At 37.4% G+C, this 17,173-nt stretch overlaps 1 protein-coding gene across 5 annotated transcripts in view; it reads right to left on the reverse strand.

Annotated features, from left to right (window-relative positions):
* LOC106082288 (zinc finger protein ush) overlaps nucleotides 1–17,173 on the reverse strand; it is a 570,300-nt gene that overhangs the window by 143,270 nt on the left and 409,857 nt on the right. The gene's annotated exons all lie outside the window — the stretch shown is intronic.

Consider the following 17,173-nt stretch of genomic DNA (forward strand, 5'->3'; position numbering starts at 1 on the left):
TGAGAGATATATCCATCCATCTTTGACTTCACCTATCTCATTGTTTATGAGGTTTCGCTGAATTGCTTTCATTAAAAATTGCCTGATTTGTATTCGAGATAAGCGCCCGTTCTGAGTGGTGTGTAATTATCGCCTATGAAAATGTGAATTTTTTAAGTGAATTTTTTATTCGTGGCATTTATAAGCCAGTAACGATTACTGCGTACGACTGAATGACTGAGAGACTAAATGACTGACTGACTGGCTGGATGGCTGGCTGGCTGACTGCCTGCCTGATTCATTTAGTCCGCCAGAATGGTGAGTGAATGAATGAAGAGAGTTCGGTATGAATGATTAAAAAAAAATGTTTTAATGTTTAATGTTGTTGCAGGAATTTTATTACATTGGCCATAAAAGCATGGCAAATTAAGGCTGGCTTTTCCACCGAAAGGGGAATAATAATTAATGGATTTTTTTTTGGAGTAAATGTACGCTAAAGTATATTAAACAAGTGTATGTTAGTCTGCATTGCAATAACTGAGAATTGGGAAGCAAAGCAGCTAGAATTTGGTGGCAATCAGAAATGGAAATTTTACTGTCGTACTTGGGTAACAAAAGTCACTCCCAATTATTCCATGGTACGATCAAGAGTGTCGAAATGGTATTTAATTTAAGAATGCGACATATATAACAACCCTGCAGTCACCAGTAGCACTCCAGGCCAAGGAGAGAAGGTATCATTGAGGGAAACCTCTATTCTGCACAAAGTAGAGGAAAATGGAAAGACGTGAGTGTGAACGAATCGAGATGCTTAGGGTTTAAAAAACAAGTAAAAAAGCCTTTAGTTCGACCGGGCCGAACTACGATCGGTCTATATGGCAGCTATATCCAAATCTGGACCGATCTGGGCCAAATTGAAGAAGTATGTCTAGGGGCATAAATTAACTCACTGTCCCAAATTTCGGCGACATCGAACAATAAATGCGCCTTTCATGGGCCCAAAACCTAAAATCGAGGGATCGGTCTATATGGCAGCTATATCCAAGTCTAGACCGATCTGGGCCAAATTATAGAAGGATATCGAAGGGCCTAACACAATTCACTGTCCCAAATATTGGCAAAATCGGACAATAAATGCGCCTTTTATGGGCCTAAGACCCTAAATCGGCGGATCGGTCTATATGGCAGCTATATCCAAATCGCGATCGATTTAGGCCAAATTGAAGAAGTATGTCGAGGGACCTAAATTAACTCACTGTCCCAAATTTTAGCGACATCGGACAATAAATCCGCCTTTTAAGGGCCCAAAACCTTAAATCGAGAGATCGGTCTATATGACAGCTTTTTTCCAAATCTGGACCGATCTGGGCCAAATTGCAGAAGAATGTCGAGGGGCCTAAATTAACTCACTGTCCCATATTTCGGTGTCATTGGACAATAAATGCGCCTTTTATGGGCAAAAACCCTTAAATCGAAAGATCGGTCTATATGACACCTATATCCAAATCTGGACCGATTTAGGCCAAATTGAGGAAGGATGTCGAGTGGTTTAGCACAACTCGCTGTCCCAAATTTCAGCAAAATCGGATAATATATGTGGCCTTAAAGGGCCCAAAACCTTAAATCGGCGGATCGGTCTATATGGCAGCTATATCCAAATCTGGACCGATCTGGGCAAAATTGAAGAAGGATATCGAAGGGCCTAACACAACTCACTATCCTAAATTTTTGCAAAATCGGACAATAAATGCGCCTTTTAAGGGCCCAAAACCTTAAATCGAGAGATCGATCTATATGGCAGCTATATCCAAATTTGGACCGATCGGGGCCAAATTGGCGAAGGATATCGAAGGGCCTAACACAACTCACTGTCCCAAATTTCGGCGACATCGGACAATAAATGCGCCTTTTATGGGCCTAAGACCGTAAATCGGCGGATCGATCTATATTGGATATACCAAATCTGGACCGATTTAGGCCAAATTGAAGAAGGATGTCGAGTGGCTTAACACAACTCTCTGTCCCAATTTTGTGCAAAATCGAACAATAAATGTAGCTTTTATGGGCCTAAGACCGCAAATCGGAAGATCGGTCTATATGGGGGCTATATCAAGATATAGTCCGATATAACCCATCTTCGGACTTAAACTGCTTATGAATAAAAAAAGAATCTGTACAAAGTTTCAGTTCAATATGTCTGTTTTTAAAGACGGTAGCGTGTTTTCAACAGGCGGACGAACGGACGGACAGACAAACAGACGGACATGGCTAGATCGTCTTAGGTTTTTACGCCGAACAAGAATATATATACTTTATAGGGTCGGAAATGGATATTTCAATGTGTTGCAAACGGAATGACAAAATCAATGTACCCCCATCCTTCAGTGGTGGGTTGAAAAAAGTCTGGAAATTGTACTAAAAAATTTAACCTCTAACCAATGGCTTTAGTATAGGCACATTCTCCTGCAGAGTCAATGAATGAAACTTAAAAGTTTTTTGCAGCTGTTGGAGGTCGATGTCTTTAAATTTCTGTTTAGAAAATTTCATGGAAATTTTGTCTTTAGAGAAAATTTCATGGAAATTTTGTCTTTAGAGAAAATTTCATGGAAATTTTGTCTTTAGAGAATATTTCATGGAAATTTTGTCTTTAGAGAAAATTTCATGGAAATTTTGTCTTTAGAGAAAATTTCATGGAAATTTTGTCTTTAGAGAAAATTTCATGGAAATTTTGTCTTTAGAGAAAATTTCATGGAAATTTTGTCTTTAGAGAAAATTTCATGGAAATTTTGTCTTTAGAGAAAATTTCATGGAAATTTTGTCTTTAGAGAAAATTTCATGGAAATTTTGTCTTTAGAGAAAATTTCATGGAAATTTTGTCTTTAGAGAAAATTTCATGGAAATTTTGTCTTTAGAGAAAATTTCATGGAAATTTTGTCTTTAGAGAAAATTTCATGGAAATTTTGTCTTTAGAGAAAATTTCATGGAAATTTTGTCTTTAGAGAAAATTTCATGGAAATTTTGTCTTTAGAGAAAATTTCATGGAAATTTTGTCTTTAGAGAAAATTTCATGGAAATTTTGTCTTTAGAGAAAATTTCATGGAAATTTTGTCTTTAGAGAAAATTTCATGGAAATTTTGTCCTTAGAGAAAATTTCATGGAAATTTTGTCTTTAGAGAAAATTTCATGGAAATTTTGTCTTTAGAGAAAATTTCATGGAAATTTTGTCTTTAGAGAAAATTTCATAGAAATTTTGTCTTTAGAGAAAATTTCATGGAAATTTTGTCTTTAGAGAAAATTTCATGGAAATTTTGTCTTTAGAGAAAATTTCATGGAAATTTTGTCTTTAGAGAAAATTTCATGGAAATTTTGTCTTTAGAGAAAATTTCATGGAAATTTTGTCTTTAGAGAAAATTTCTTGGAAATTTTGTCTTTAGAGAAAATTTCATGGAAATTTTGTCTTTAGAGAAAATTTCATGGAAATTTTGTCTTTAGAGAAAATTTCATGGAAATTTTGTCTTTAGAGAAAATTTCATGGAAATTTTGTCTTTAGAGGAAATTTCATGGAAATTTTGTCTTTAGAGAAAAATTTCATGGAAATTTTGTCTTTAGAGAAAATTTCATGGAAATTTTGTCTTTAGAGAAAATTTCATGGAAATTTTGTCTTTAGAGAAAATTTCATGGAAATTTTGTTTTTAGAGAAAATTTCATGGAAATTTTGTCTTTAGAGAAAATGTTATGGAAATTTTGTTATTCCAACTATCCTTTAGTTGTTTCTTAGCATTTAGAGATCCATATCAGTTTCCCACTACCTATTACAAGGAAATGCAAATGCATTTTCAATCACTTTTTGTGTGCATGATTGTTTTGTTCCTTTTATCAGGTTTGCCAGTCTTCTTTGGGTGATTCTCAGCTATCACAAGTGCATGTAATTGAATGACTTAATTTTCGCATTTTGCTTTCTTTCTTCATCCTTTCAAATCGTTTCTCACAACAAAATGGGGAAGAAATTTCAATGAAGAAAAAATGCGACAGCAGTAGGAGTCTCATATCTTGAAATATAAGAAAGTTATCAGGCACACATTAATGCTTCCTGGTGGTGGTGCATCACCATCACCTTCACCATCGCAGGAGTAGTAGCAGAAATAGCAACAACAACAACAACAACAGCAACGACAATGACAATATGGAAACCCATTCAATCGATATGAGGAAGAAAGGAAACGAAAATGCTGATAGAACAACAACAGTAACAGTAACAAGAACAAGAAATATGTTTCAAGTAAAATGAATTTTTATTGCACCTTCCTCTGGCTTGTGTGCGCATGTGTGTGTGTGCGTGTGTTTGAGAGTGAGAGCAAGAAGATATGTACATGTGTATGTGTGTTATATATTTTTTATGGGAAGTCTTTTTCCGGTTAAGATAAGACACAGAAGTGTTTCACTTACACCAGCCCAAAAGAGCTGAAACGAATGACTGACTAAGTGAATGAATGAATGAATGTCTGCAGACAAAAAAACAAAAAAGAAGCACAAAAAAATCAAGCACACACACTTACTAACCACCAATGTGCAGAGGGAAATCATTGAAATACCACAAATAGCAATATGATACACTTTTCTAAAGAGCAAAAAGAACAAAAAAAAAAGACAGCAACGAAATCGTAAAGAACAGGAACACCAAACACTTTAAATCGAACAAAAAATCATTTTATCCACTTGATCAGCAGCAACAGCAATACAATGGCCCAAGCAATACAACAGCACGAACAGCAGAGGAGAGAGAGGCAGATAACAAAACAAGGACGTAACATGAACCCATATGCTTGAAAGTACCCAGCCAAGGTACTTCATTGATTTAGAAGTAAAAAACGAGCAGAGACGCACTGAAATTGCTCACTTATGATTGTGTGTCACCTTAACATCAACAATATCGTCATCATCATCATCGTCATCGTCGTCATCGTCATGGGCGTCCTCCTTGGCGGCATCGGCAACGACATCAGCTAAAATAATGACAGCAACATATTGACATAAAATCGACTTCTTACTATGCTATTGCAGCATTCAAAATTAAGCAATGTAAGAGGGTGGTAAGAAATTGTTGGTTAAACCATAGAACGGTAAAGGTAAAAAATTTGAAATCTTGACTTGTAGACCTTGATATCGATGTGAAAAGGATTTAAAGCTTCGACTAGGAACCAAACCTATGCTGTAGTCCAGTATTCCAAAATGTCAAAATTAGTTGACTTCCTATATGCCAAGATGATATGCAATGAGAGAATAACCACTAATGGAAATTGTTCCTGATGTTCTTGCCAAGATTTCGAAAACTGGCGTTTAGAGACATAGACTGCCTGTTAACCTTAATAAATATATGACACGTTAGCCTACGACAGAAATCATAACTGTTTAACGTTATTGTTGGCAGAAGGCGAGCGGAGCATGGTGATGATGCCTGTGGTGTCTACAGATCGCCGAAGTCAAAACCACGACATTTCCTAGAATGACAAACAACTGCAAACTTTCATTAAAATATATACCAGGACCCGGGGACCCAAAATGTTTATAAAATACTTAAATTCTGTTCCTTAATACCTTTAACTGTAGCTCGTCTCGAAAGAAAACAAACAAAAATTAAAGAATTTTATGATCTTCGCCCTAATAGGCAAAAAAAACTTGAAAAATTAAAAAAAATTCGGCAAAGCCCGGCCGGGATTCGAACCTGGCCACAATGAGCAACAGCGAGAGTCGTTGCCATTATCTAGCGTTCGAAGCCAGCAATACAATTCCAACAGATGCAAAAAGTCGGCAGAAGTGTAATTGCCACAGAAAAGAAGTCTGTCACTACACACAAATGCATGCATTGGGAAAAGTACAGCTAATAGACAGGGTTGTCGAGCGTGGTTAATGTGAAAATTTTATCATAGATGTGTTTTCGCTATTAATACGATTTAAATACAACATACCAACCAAAGGCCCTTGAAACCATCACACCAAATATGGTTGGAAAGTCTTTAACCAAATACGAAATGCCTCCCATAGTGGTTGGTGTGTGTCGCTATCTTTGGCTTTCCTTTTCCATTTGCAATCTCCGATCATTGAGCTCGTCTCGAAAAAGAAACAAAGAAAAATAAAGATGCTTTCTTTAAATTTAAGTTCTCATTTACTAATGGCTACAACAATCAATTTCAAATTTCGTTTGCTGATTGATTCCTATTTAACTTCACAGATGACTGTTCAATAATAATTTTTTGATTTTTGTTTAACTTCGGATCTTCACCTAAACAAATAAAAAGGCATTAAGTTCGTCCGGGCCGAACTTTGGATACCCACCAACTCAGGTATACATGTGTCACTGTGACACTGTGTCATCACTGTGTCAAATTTCAGTGAAATCGGATAATAAATGCGCCTTTTATAGGCAAAAGACCATAAATCAGGAGATCGGTCTATATGGTAGCTATATCCAAATATGGAAAAATCTGGTCCCTATTGAACATGTATATCGAAGAACCTACCACAGCTCAATCTTTTATGCCAAGACCTTAAATCTGGATATCGGTCTATATGACAGTTATACCCAAATATAGACCGATTTGAACCATAAATGGCACGGATGTCGAAAATCTTTATATGGGTCACTGTGCCCAATTTCAGCTAAATAGGATAACTTGGTGCGTCTTTTATGGGCTAAATACCTGGAATCAGGGGATCCGGTCCCTATGGCAGGTATATCCAAATATAGACCGATGGGGGAGAAATCGACCGCGAATGTCGAAGGGCCTAACACAACTCAATATACAAAATTTCAGCGAAATCTTTTGACAAATGCGCCTTTCATGGGTCCAAGGCCTTAAATCGGGAGATCGGTCTATATGACAGTTATACCCAAATATAGATCGATTTGAACCATAAATGCCACGGTTGTCGAAAATCTTGATAAAGGTCACTGTGTCAAATTTCAGCGAAATCGGAAAACTTGAGCTCCTTTCATGGGCCCAATACCTTGCATCGGGAGATCGGTCTCTATGGCAGATATATCCAAGTCAACTCGCAAATAATTTTCATTTGGGCCTTATATTGCCATGGTCGGTATATACACATGTATGATTTAGGGGGAGTTTATGGGATAGGTCGTTCCCCAAAAAACTTGGTTTCAAAACAGATATCAGATGCGTGCTGTACTCCGCTCTCCACTCTCATATATTTTTTATTTCAGCTCCAAATTGCCAAGGTCAACAAACACGACCTATTTGGGGATGTTATAGAAGTGGGCCACTACCAAATATCTTCGATTTGAGCCCCATATTGCCATTGTTGGAAAATATGTCCAGTTTGGGGAGGGAGTTTTTGGGGGTTGGCCAACAAACCAGAGACTTGTCGTTGAAAAAAATATCAGATTCGTGCTCTACCAAAAATTGACATGGTCCGTAAATATGTCCGGTTTGGGAGGGTTTTTGGAGTGGGACGGCCCCAAAAGACTTTGATCAACAATTGCATATCGGATTCGTTTTCTACTCTCAAATACCCTTTATTTGATTGTCATGATTGGTCTATATATCCGGGTTGTGAGGGGGGGACGGTCCCCACGGGTACCCCACCCCAAATTTGGATACCAAATTGTGTAATACCCTCCACCATAGGATGGGGGTATACTAAATTCGTGATTCTGTTTGTAACTCTTCGAAATATTCGTCTAAGACCCCATAAAGTATATATATATTCTTGATCGTCATGACATTTTAAGTCGATCTAGCCAAGCCCGTCCGTCTATCCGTCCTTCCGTCTGTCTGTCGAAAGCACGCAAACTTTCGAAGGAGTAAAGCTAGGAGCTTGACATTTTCCACAAATACTTTCTATAAGTGTAGGTCGGTTGGGATTGTAAATGGGTTATATCGGTCCATATTGGTCAACAACAGTAGGTTGATGAAAGCCTATGCCCTTCTCTACAAAACCCAAAACCCTAAACAACATTTTATAGAACTTTGTTTAATAGTAGGGGATTTATTTTCCCCTTTTTGCTGTTTGTACTACTATGCTCGTCGACTTAACTTTAATTTTGTATTACTTTTTAAGACTTACTATTTTCCAGAGTCGTACACTTAAGCAAGTAGGAAAAGTTTGTTTACCTGCAAAGAAAAAACAAATCATTTTAAAAATGGGAAAAAAATGTTGGAATATACACAGAAAAAAAAAAATAAAAATTGGTTTTAATCACAAAATAAATTGATCCAATTAAGTTTTTAATTGAAACTGCTTCAATTACGAAAATGATTATACCGACCACAGTTTTTGAGAAAGGTGATTTTTTCAATTAAAAAAACTGCATATCCAATTAAAATAATGATTGAACTTTTTTAAATTAATTTTTTAATTGATCTAATTGAAAACATATGATTGAAATATCCAATTAACTTTTTTAATTAGATCAATTAACAATTTAATTGAATAAATGCAAATGTTATATTAAAATTTTTGCGAAAAGCGCGCTGTATGGGGCGCAACCTCGATTTTCATGAAATATAGTTCACATATGTAAAACTCCTGGAACACAAATTTGAGGTTTAATTTTGGGTCCATGATCACTTTTACATAGAAAAAAATAAAATAAAAATCCGTTTCAATCGAGAAAATAAATGATCCAGCGTTTTAGAAAGGTCGCAAACGCGATTTCGATGCAATATGATTCACATATGTTAAACTCCTGGTACACGAATTTGAGGTTTATATTTGGGCCCATGATCACTCTTTGGAAACAAAACACCTCCGGGGATTTCTCCAAAAGTGAAACGGAAAATATTGTTTCTCGAATAATAAAAGAAAGAGTAGCGAGGCATAACATGCATTGCGGAAGAAAACCCAACATAAAAACATTTATCTAGAGTATGCCCTTATTAACCCGTTATGCCATTAATATGCATAATTTGATCATTAATAAGATTAGAATTGCCCCATACTGTCATTAATGGTATATTTTTCCTTTGAAGTTGGGGCTGCCCCCCTAGATATCCCACCCTAAATAAGGATAGCAAATTTATGTTCTTCTGTGTTATTATAAACGAACCAAATTTCACTATAATGCCCCATCCATCTCCGAGATCTGGATTTTTGAAAATAGGATAAGGGGAGGGTCCGCCCATTCAAGTTTGAATGTTAGATCTACTCATTCTCTTGGTTTTGGTAGTGAATTGGAATAGCTAAACCCTTTGCCACGAAAGTGGATATCAGATTCATATTCTACTCCCAAAAACTCTAATTGCGTCTAAAAATTAAAAAAAGGTAGTTCGAAAACTATTTGTGTGGGAGTTTTATCTTCTAAATACAGAAAGTTTTTATCGACATTTTTAGCGGCTAGACTTCTTCAAAAACGGACAATCATAATATGTAAATTTGACTATTGGGTATAGAAAAGTTTCCGCATCCATTAAAAAACTATTGAAAAAATTAACTGCCTGCACCACTAACATTATTTGTCCATTTTGTCACACGATTCGTTCGCCAACCTAATAAAAACAACTGTTTTCCCTCTATAAATTCAATGAATATTCGAACGAACCGAGTGACAAAAAGAAAAAAAGCTAGTGGTCTACGTCGTTATTATTCAATTTACAATCACATTTTATATATAAAATTTTTTAAGATTCAATTGAAATATTATTGATTCAATTAAATTTTTAATTGACAATTTCCAAAATTTCAATCACAATCCCGATTGTAAAAAGATCAGATTTAATTATAAAAATGATTTAATCACTAAATTTTGACAAGCTTTGTTTGGTGTTTCATATGGAGGTAGGGATCCAAGAAATGCAAGACAAGTCCCTAATCTATAAGTCCACAATATTGACACCATCAACCATATAGTAAAGAGCAAATGTTCTTTTGTAACTTCAATTAATAAGCGAATTGGGAAGTTATTCTGTGTCGATCGGTATTATTAGCAATATTCCTATATTTCCCGTATTTTTATTACAAATTCACTAACTTATTATGATCTGTACCATGGTAAATACGAAAAATCTACATCACATATCATCAGCTTTGCCATCATCGTTGTCGTCACCATTATCATCAAGTAAAGCCGCCACAATGACTTCCACTTTAACTAAACTTCATAAAGAAAGCAGCATGTGCACCGCCATAACGAATCCCTTGCAGTCCTCTGGAGTCATTGAAAGGGCATCACATTCATTGATTGTCCGTCAGCCTTTGTGTCACGTAATTTTTGCAACCTCTGCCCATCCCATTGTACTTCCTTCTTCTATGGAATTCGTTGAGGTTGTTGTTGGTTTATATTTCTTTCATAACTCTGCTAAAAGGACTCACTTTTCTCATTTCTCATTTGGGTAATGTTATTTTCCAGGCATTTGTATTTGCATTGTGGGTGCTCTTGCCACATCCAGACATTCAGTCAAAGTCAGACAAGTCAATCAGTAGACGACAGGAATCATTAGACGAGATTCAATGAAAGGCTCTGGTGAAAATGAGCCGTATGATTTGTATGTCAATGATGTGTTTATGTCTGCCGTTTGTCAGTCATGTTGATAATTGGAAAAATGTAATGGATAAAGAAGAAGAACAGCAAATTGAAAAAAGAAACGAAGGTGACAATATCTTTTGGGAAAAAAACTTAAACATTCCATACTTGTGAAACCAGCAGCATTGTCCAATGAGTCCATGATATGGCCAGCAGTGTTGTAGTTCTACTAAAGTAAAGATTGTGTCATAAAGTTGAAGTTGGTAGTCATTATAGAGAAGAGAAGGGAGAGAAACTTCGATTCCCCATTCGCTACTGCACCTGGTATAGCTGGCATATAAACCCATGTTTCAATCTGTGTGTTGGAGCAACTATAGAGAGAAGTCTTGTCTCAAAAACCATAAAATTTTCTGACTTCAGAATTCTTGAACTGGATTAAAACAACTTCATGCAGAGTATAATCCTTTGCAGAACCTACTAATGGGATTCATGTTGGATAATAAAAATTTTGGAAATTTTGCACATGAACATTTCATTTAAGGAACAGAAGCAAATTTCTAACATATTAATGAATGCGGTCCGATTTAAATTTAAGCCCAATGATAAGGGGCCTCCTCTTTATAGCCGAGTCCGAACGGCGTGCCGCAATGCGACACCTCTTTTTGGAGAAGTTCATACACGGCTGCCATACCAAATGGTACAGTACCTCACAAATGTTTTTTTTTTCAATCAACCAACACGCAGGGGATGTCTTCTATATATGTAGTGCATTGCATTGGAGAGGATAGTCAAGGATCAGAGGAGGGAAAGAGGGAGTAGTGTTTATTGACATTTGCTTAAAATTTCTAGATGTCGTAAGTAGCGGGAAAGACATCCGCCAGAAGTCGATTCCACTTACGAACCGTCCTTGCGAAAAAAGAATTCTATCGGCAGTGCATGGTGCGACCATCTGGCCAATCGATTACAATACGTTGCGCGCTTTTAGAAAATCTTGTATTTCTGACAAACAACGTCAAGTCAGGAATCAGAAGACTGATTTTCGAAGAACACACACAGTGGAATAATCGATACAACAGCGCCACACAACACACATTTGGACGATGTTCAAGGGATCCAATCAATCGGGATGATTTTGGAGTTCCGCATATATGGGATATGCGAGTTATATCCCATCTTCGGCCTGATGTGCGTAGTGTAGATATTAAGAAGATCGGAGGGAGTTGAATATTTCTTACACCGCTTAAGAAAGAAAGAAGCACTTGAATATTTCCTTCGACACTTCGAATACGTGTTTGACCAACGACATCACATTGAATCTTCAAGTCAAGAACATCAAGAGCTTCTGATTGCTCGACATCTATACCGTTAATAGACAAGGATGATCGTAATGGGTCAGCGAATCGTTTGTGTGACAACAAACAGCACCGAGATTTGCGTGCATTAAAATCTACTCTGTTCATTCGAACCCTCTCAGAAATGGCCAGCAAATCCTGGCAGTGTTACGTCCGCCTCCTGTCTTCAATCTCTCTCCGTCTCTGCGAACCAGCATTAGGAGGGGATAACCACCGCTGAAAATTTCTTTTGATTTTCTCGCCAGGATTTCAACCCAGGCGTTCAGCGTCATAGGCGGACATATATGTTCGTCCGATTTTGAGATAAATTGCAATAAAGTGCTCATTTGTTAACCGATTCTCTCGAAATTTGGCAGAAAGGGTTTTCTTATGACTTTCGGCAATAGTGGTGAATTTCATAGAAATCGGCCCAGATTTAGATATAGCTATCCCGATTTTCACTTCTGGAGCCACTGTAAGCGCATATGTTGCCTAGTCTTGCCCTCTGTAAGCGTATTTGTTGACCAATCTTGCCAAAACTGTCACTGTAAGCGCATACGTTGACCAATCTTGCCAAAACTTTTACAGCGCTTCCCGCGACAACTACCACAATATCTGAAAAGTTTGCTCGAAATCGATTCAGAATTGGATATAGCGAATTGGAATCGATTCAGAATTGGATATATATATTTCTGAAAATATCCGCCGAGGTCCATAAAAATTGGTTCAGAATTGGATAGAGCTCCCACATTGTATATATTGAGAGGAGAGGGTCGGTCCCCCCGACGCTAAGACGCAAAAGACAATGTATTTGAGACCTTTATTGCCGCAATCTACATGTCCTGTTGAATGCTAAGACGTCACCCAGATACTTAAATCATTATATCAACATTAGATTCAACATTACTCCGATCGAACTACACGTCCTAATGAAGGGTTTTTAGTGGGTGGATCGGTCCCAGACTCTGTCCAAATTGAGTATACCAGATTCGTAGTTAAATCCCAAAGACCTTTTATTTGATACCCTTTTTGTGATGTAGGACATTCATGCGCGTTTTGGGTGCTTTTGGGATTGGGGAGGGCCGTAGACAACTTTGAAAGATGTTCATTTGATACCCATATTGTCCTAATCGGCAAATAAGCCCTTTTAAGGGGTTTGGGGCATCGGGGGCACCTCAGACACCAAGGAATAAATTTTTATATCAGCTTTTACTCTACTTTTAAATACCTTTTATTTAATATCCATATTGTCCCAATCGGTAAATATGTCCTGCAGGGGGTTTTGGTGGTGGGGAGGTGCCTCATACACCAAGGTATAAATTTTTATGTCAAATTTATAGTTTACCTTTAGATACCTTTCATTTGATACGCATATTGTCATAATCGGCAAATATGTCCTGTTGAGAGGTTTTTGGGGGTGGGGGACCTCCCCGATACTTAGGGTGACATTTGTATGACGACTTCATACTCTACTCTTAAATATCTTTAATTTACCCACACCTATATTGACCAGATCAGTAAAAATGTCCTTTCGGGTGAGGAGACCATCCAGGTTATTTCACTCGAAAAAATTATACTAATTATGTGTTTTTGGGGTACCATAAGGCAATAAGGTATCTAATCGGCAAATATGTCCTGTTGAGGGGTTTTGGGGGTTGGGGACTCCTCCGAAATATATGGTAAATTTTTATGCCATGTTCGTACTCTACTCTTAAGTATCTTTCATTTGATACCCATATTGTACCAATCGGTAAACATGTCCTTTCGGGTGGGTTTTGGGGTGGGGCGTCCCCCCAGGTTGTTCGACCTCAAAATTGTATACCAATTTCGTGTTTTTGGGGTACTATAAGGTGGCATGCAAAATTTCGTTTAAATGTGTATACCCATCTCTGAGATTTGGCGTTCTTGAAAATAAGGGTAAGGGGAGGGTCCACCCCCCATCGAGTATCACAAAATTTAGTACCCTATTTTCACCGGGGGGCTTAAACTCTACCGTCTGCGAATATTTCATGAAACCTGATTTAGCCACTTTCCAAACAGACAAACAAACAAAGCGCAACAGTTTCATTTATATATAATAGATAACCTGTAAAGGGTGATTTTTAAGTTATTATCCCTTTGGCAATACTGGTTTAAACAGCTCACGTAAGTTTCGTGTTTTGTTTCACTGTCAGCATCTTCAGTTTGGTCTATAATTTAACCATGAATCTTATTACAAACGGACAACGCTTGCAAATTATTGAATTTTATTATAAAAATTAGTGCTCTGTTAAGAAAGTTCATCGCACGCTTCTTCTGGTCAGCAACGAAGATGATTTTTGGCTCAATGGGTATGTAAATAAGCAGAATTGACGATTTTGGTGTGAAGATCAGCCAGAAGCATTGCAAGAGCTAACAATGCATACAGAAAAAGTCATAGTTTGGTGCGGTTTATGGGCTGGTGCCATCATTGGACCGTACTTCTTCAAAGATAATGGGAATCGTGAGCACTACAATGAGATGATATCCAACATTTTTTTAGACCATAATGCAAGAGGTTGAATTGCATGACATGTGGTTTCAACAAGACGGTGTCACATACCACACAGCACGCGTAACAATGGTCTCATTGAGAGGCGAGATCGGTGACATGTGGTTTTAACAAGACGGTGCCACATGCCACACAGCACCCGTAACAATGGGCTTAATGAGAGGAGAGTTCGGTGAACATTTTATTTGACGTTCGGGACCCGTTTGAACAATTTTTGTGGGGCTATGTTAAAGCTCATGTCTAAACAGACAAACCCGCTTCAATTGACGCATTGGTACACAACATTTAAGCATTTATTCGTGAGATAACGATTATCCGATTTGGCTGAAATTTTGCACAATGAGTTCTACTATGGTCTCCAACATTCAAACCAATTATGGTCTACATCGGTTCATAACCTGATAAAGCTCCAGTAGCATGGCTATTTTAATCCATTATCCTTTGTTTGCCTATAAAGAAATACCAGGCAATGAACAAATTAGATCCTTTAAGGAGGGTATATAAGATTCGACTCGGTCGAAGTTGGCAACCTTTTACTTGTTTATTTTCATTTCACAAAATAAAATTCAATCAAATGAATGAAATTAAACCACACATTTCTTGAGCTCTCAAAATCATTCAAGATGCTTATCACCATTGCTATTGATAGGCTATACAATTGGAAATGCGGCGCTATAGAAGGCGCTGCTGTGATTGCCTTTTCCAGTTTTTTATATGTCTTTTGCTATTTATGTGCGCGACTGTCTTGTTGTATTCTTAAGTCATTTCGTTAATGGCTTATTTTCACTGTTTTATTGTCGTTACTAATTGGCGTAAGAGACACCGTGAATAGGTGAGGCCATAAATCGCCTTAGGGTTACCTGCTATCTTCCTCTCATACCCTCTCCACCTTCTTAATCCTCTAGTTTCTGGATAGTTTTTTTTTTTTTTAATTGCTTAAGAGCAATGACGGTTTGTAGACATTCGAAATCCATTTGTGGTTTATGACTCTCAGCTCACTATTGGCTGTTGTTGATCAATTGAAGAAAGTGGTTCGAAGTGCCAGAGGTAGTTGAGTGGTCCATAGACTATCATTAGTTCTGCCTAGCCATATGAATGGAAATTGACAACTAATTAAATACGTTTTGAGAATTAGGCTTTAATTTATGGTAGGCTTATAAGATGATACTAAGTAAATTGCCTAAAACTTTATATCAGGTGTAATAAACTGCTAATGGGCACACACTTCAAACTGAAAATACAAGGCTATAAAAGTCCAACAAGGCTTAACAGGAAGACGATCAATTTAGCTTATTTAAGAATATTTATTCTAATGAAAACAGATGATGAAAACAGAATACTTATGATGGTAATCTCGTAAAAAAGTGTTGTGAGACAAAAGTTGGATGGTGCCGACTATTTAATATTCTACAACTATCCTTTAAGTGTAAATGGGGCAATATCAATATTTGGACGCTATGTCTAATTCTGAACCGATGTTGATGGATTTTGTGTAATAACTTCGGCACTAAAATTGCGGATAGCTGACCGGATGTGTTACCAAGTTCACACTGGCAAATTGCAAAAATACAAGTTTTGCCCATGGACATTCCACTAAGGAACAGGGGCAAACTTCTCACATATCAATAAGTGCTGTTCGATTCAATTTCAAGCTCAATGATAAGGGACCTTCTTTTTATAGCCGAGTCCGTACGGCGAGCCGTAGTACGACTCCTCTTTGAAGAGAAGTTTTTACATGGCATAGTACCTCCCAAATGTTTCCAGCATTAGGAGGGGAAAACCACCGTTAAAAATTTTGTTGATGGTCTCGCCAGGATTCGAACCTAGGCGTTCAGCATTATAGGCGGAGATATACCAGTGGATGCCACAGGCTACGGTGACAGTGATACTGGGTTATATTTGGCTGTAAAATCACAATTGGCTATTGTTGGCGAACTCAAAACCCCTCCAGGTGAACATAATGTTTGTGTATCGCCCATTCTGGCTTAAACAATACTAAGCGTTTCCAAGTCCAATCTGACATTTCCATAGGAAGGTTTCACATTTTCGTTTTGGCGTTCGACCATCATTTGTTGCTTTCAAAGTGAATTGAAAAAATTATTTTGACAAAAAGAAATTGAAATAGGTTAGTTTAGGTTGATAAGAGGGTGCAGATATAAATTCGCCCCATGCCACTATGTATGTCCATAGTGGCATGGACTGGATACTAAGCCAGTATCGATCAGCGTTTTGTGTGCTCCAAATAGTAAAAGGTAACCTAGAAAAAAATCTAAGTCAGCAATTCGGTCCGAAAAAATCCCTAATTGTCTTCCATACCACGCCCCTAAGTTGGTTCATGTCTAGTATTGAGTCCCCACCTAGGAAAGAATTAACCCGTGAACATTTTCGTGCCAACATTTCCACAACTTTTGACGTGGATTATTACGACAAGAGCGCATTGATGAAAGAAATCTTTGAATGGCGATGAAGCAACGGGAAAAACTGGTTACATGTATTCAGTCGTGGCCGACGCCAAAGGAATAGAATAAAAAAACTGTAAAAATTATACCATTTGAGAAGGATAGAGCTAGCTCTTTGAAGTTTGAAATGGTTAGAGCTGAGGTGTAATCGAAATCATGTGCAAAATCTCAAGGTCCTAGGTGCTACGGGCGTCTCTTGTCGGGTTCTTAAATTTGGTCACATCGTCATTCAGACAAATTGTTCGGGCTGCCAAATCTACATTTGTGATCTGATTTCCAAAATTTTTGGAGATTAAAATGTCCCTAAAAAGCCAAAAATGAAACCTGCCGAAGTTTTGTATAAAAATCCCCAAAATACCCATTTCTGCCAAAGATGACTTCAAAATCAACACTTTTT

Source organism: Stomoxys calcitrans, chromosome 3 (genome assembly GCF_963082655.1).
Source record: "Stomoxys calcitrans chromosome 3, idStoCalc2.1, whole genome shotgun sequence".
Taxonomy (NCBI): domain Eukaryota; kingdom Metazoa; phylum Arthropoda; class Insecta; order Diptera; family Muscidae; genus Stomoxys; species Stomoxys calcitrans.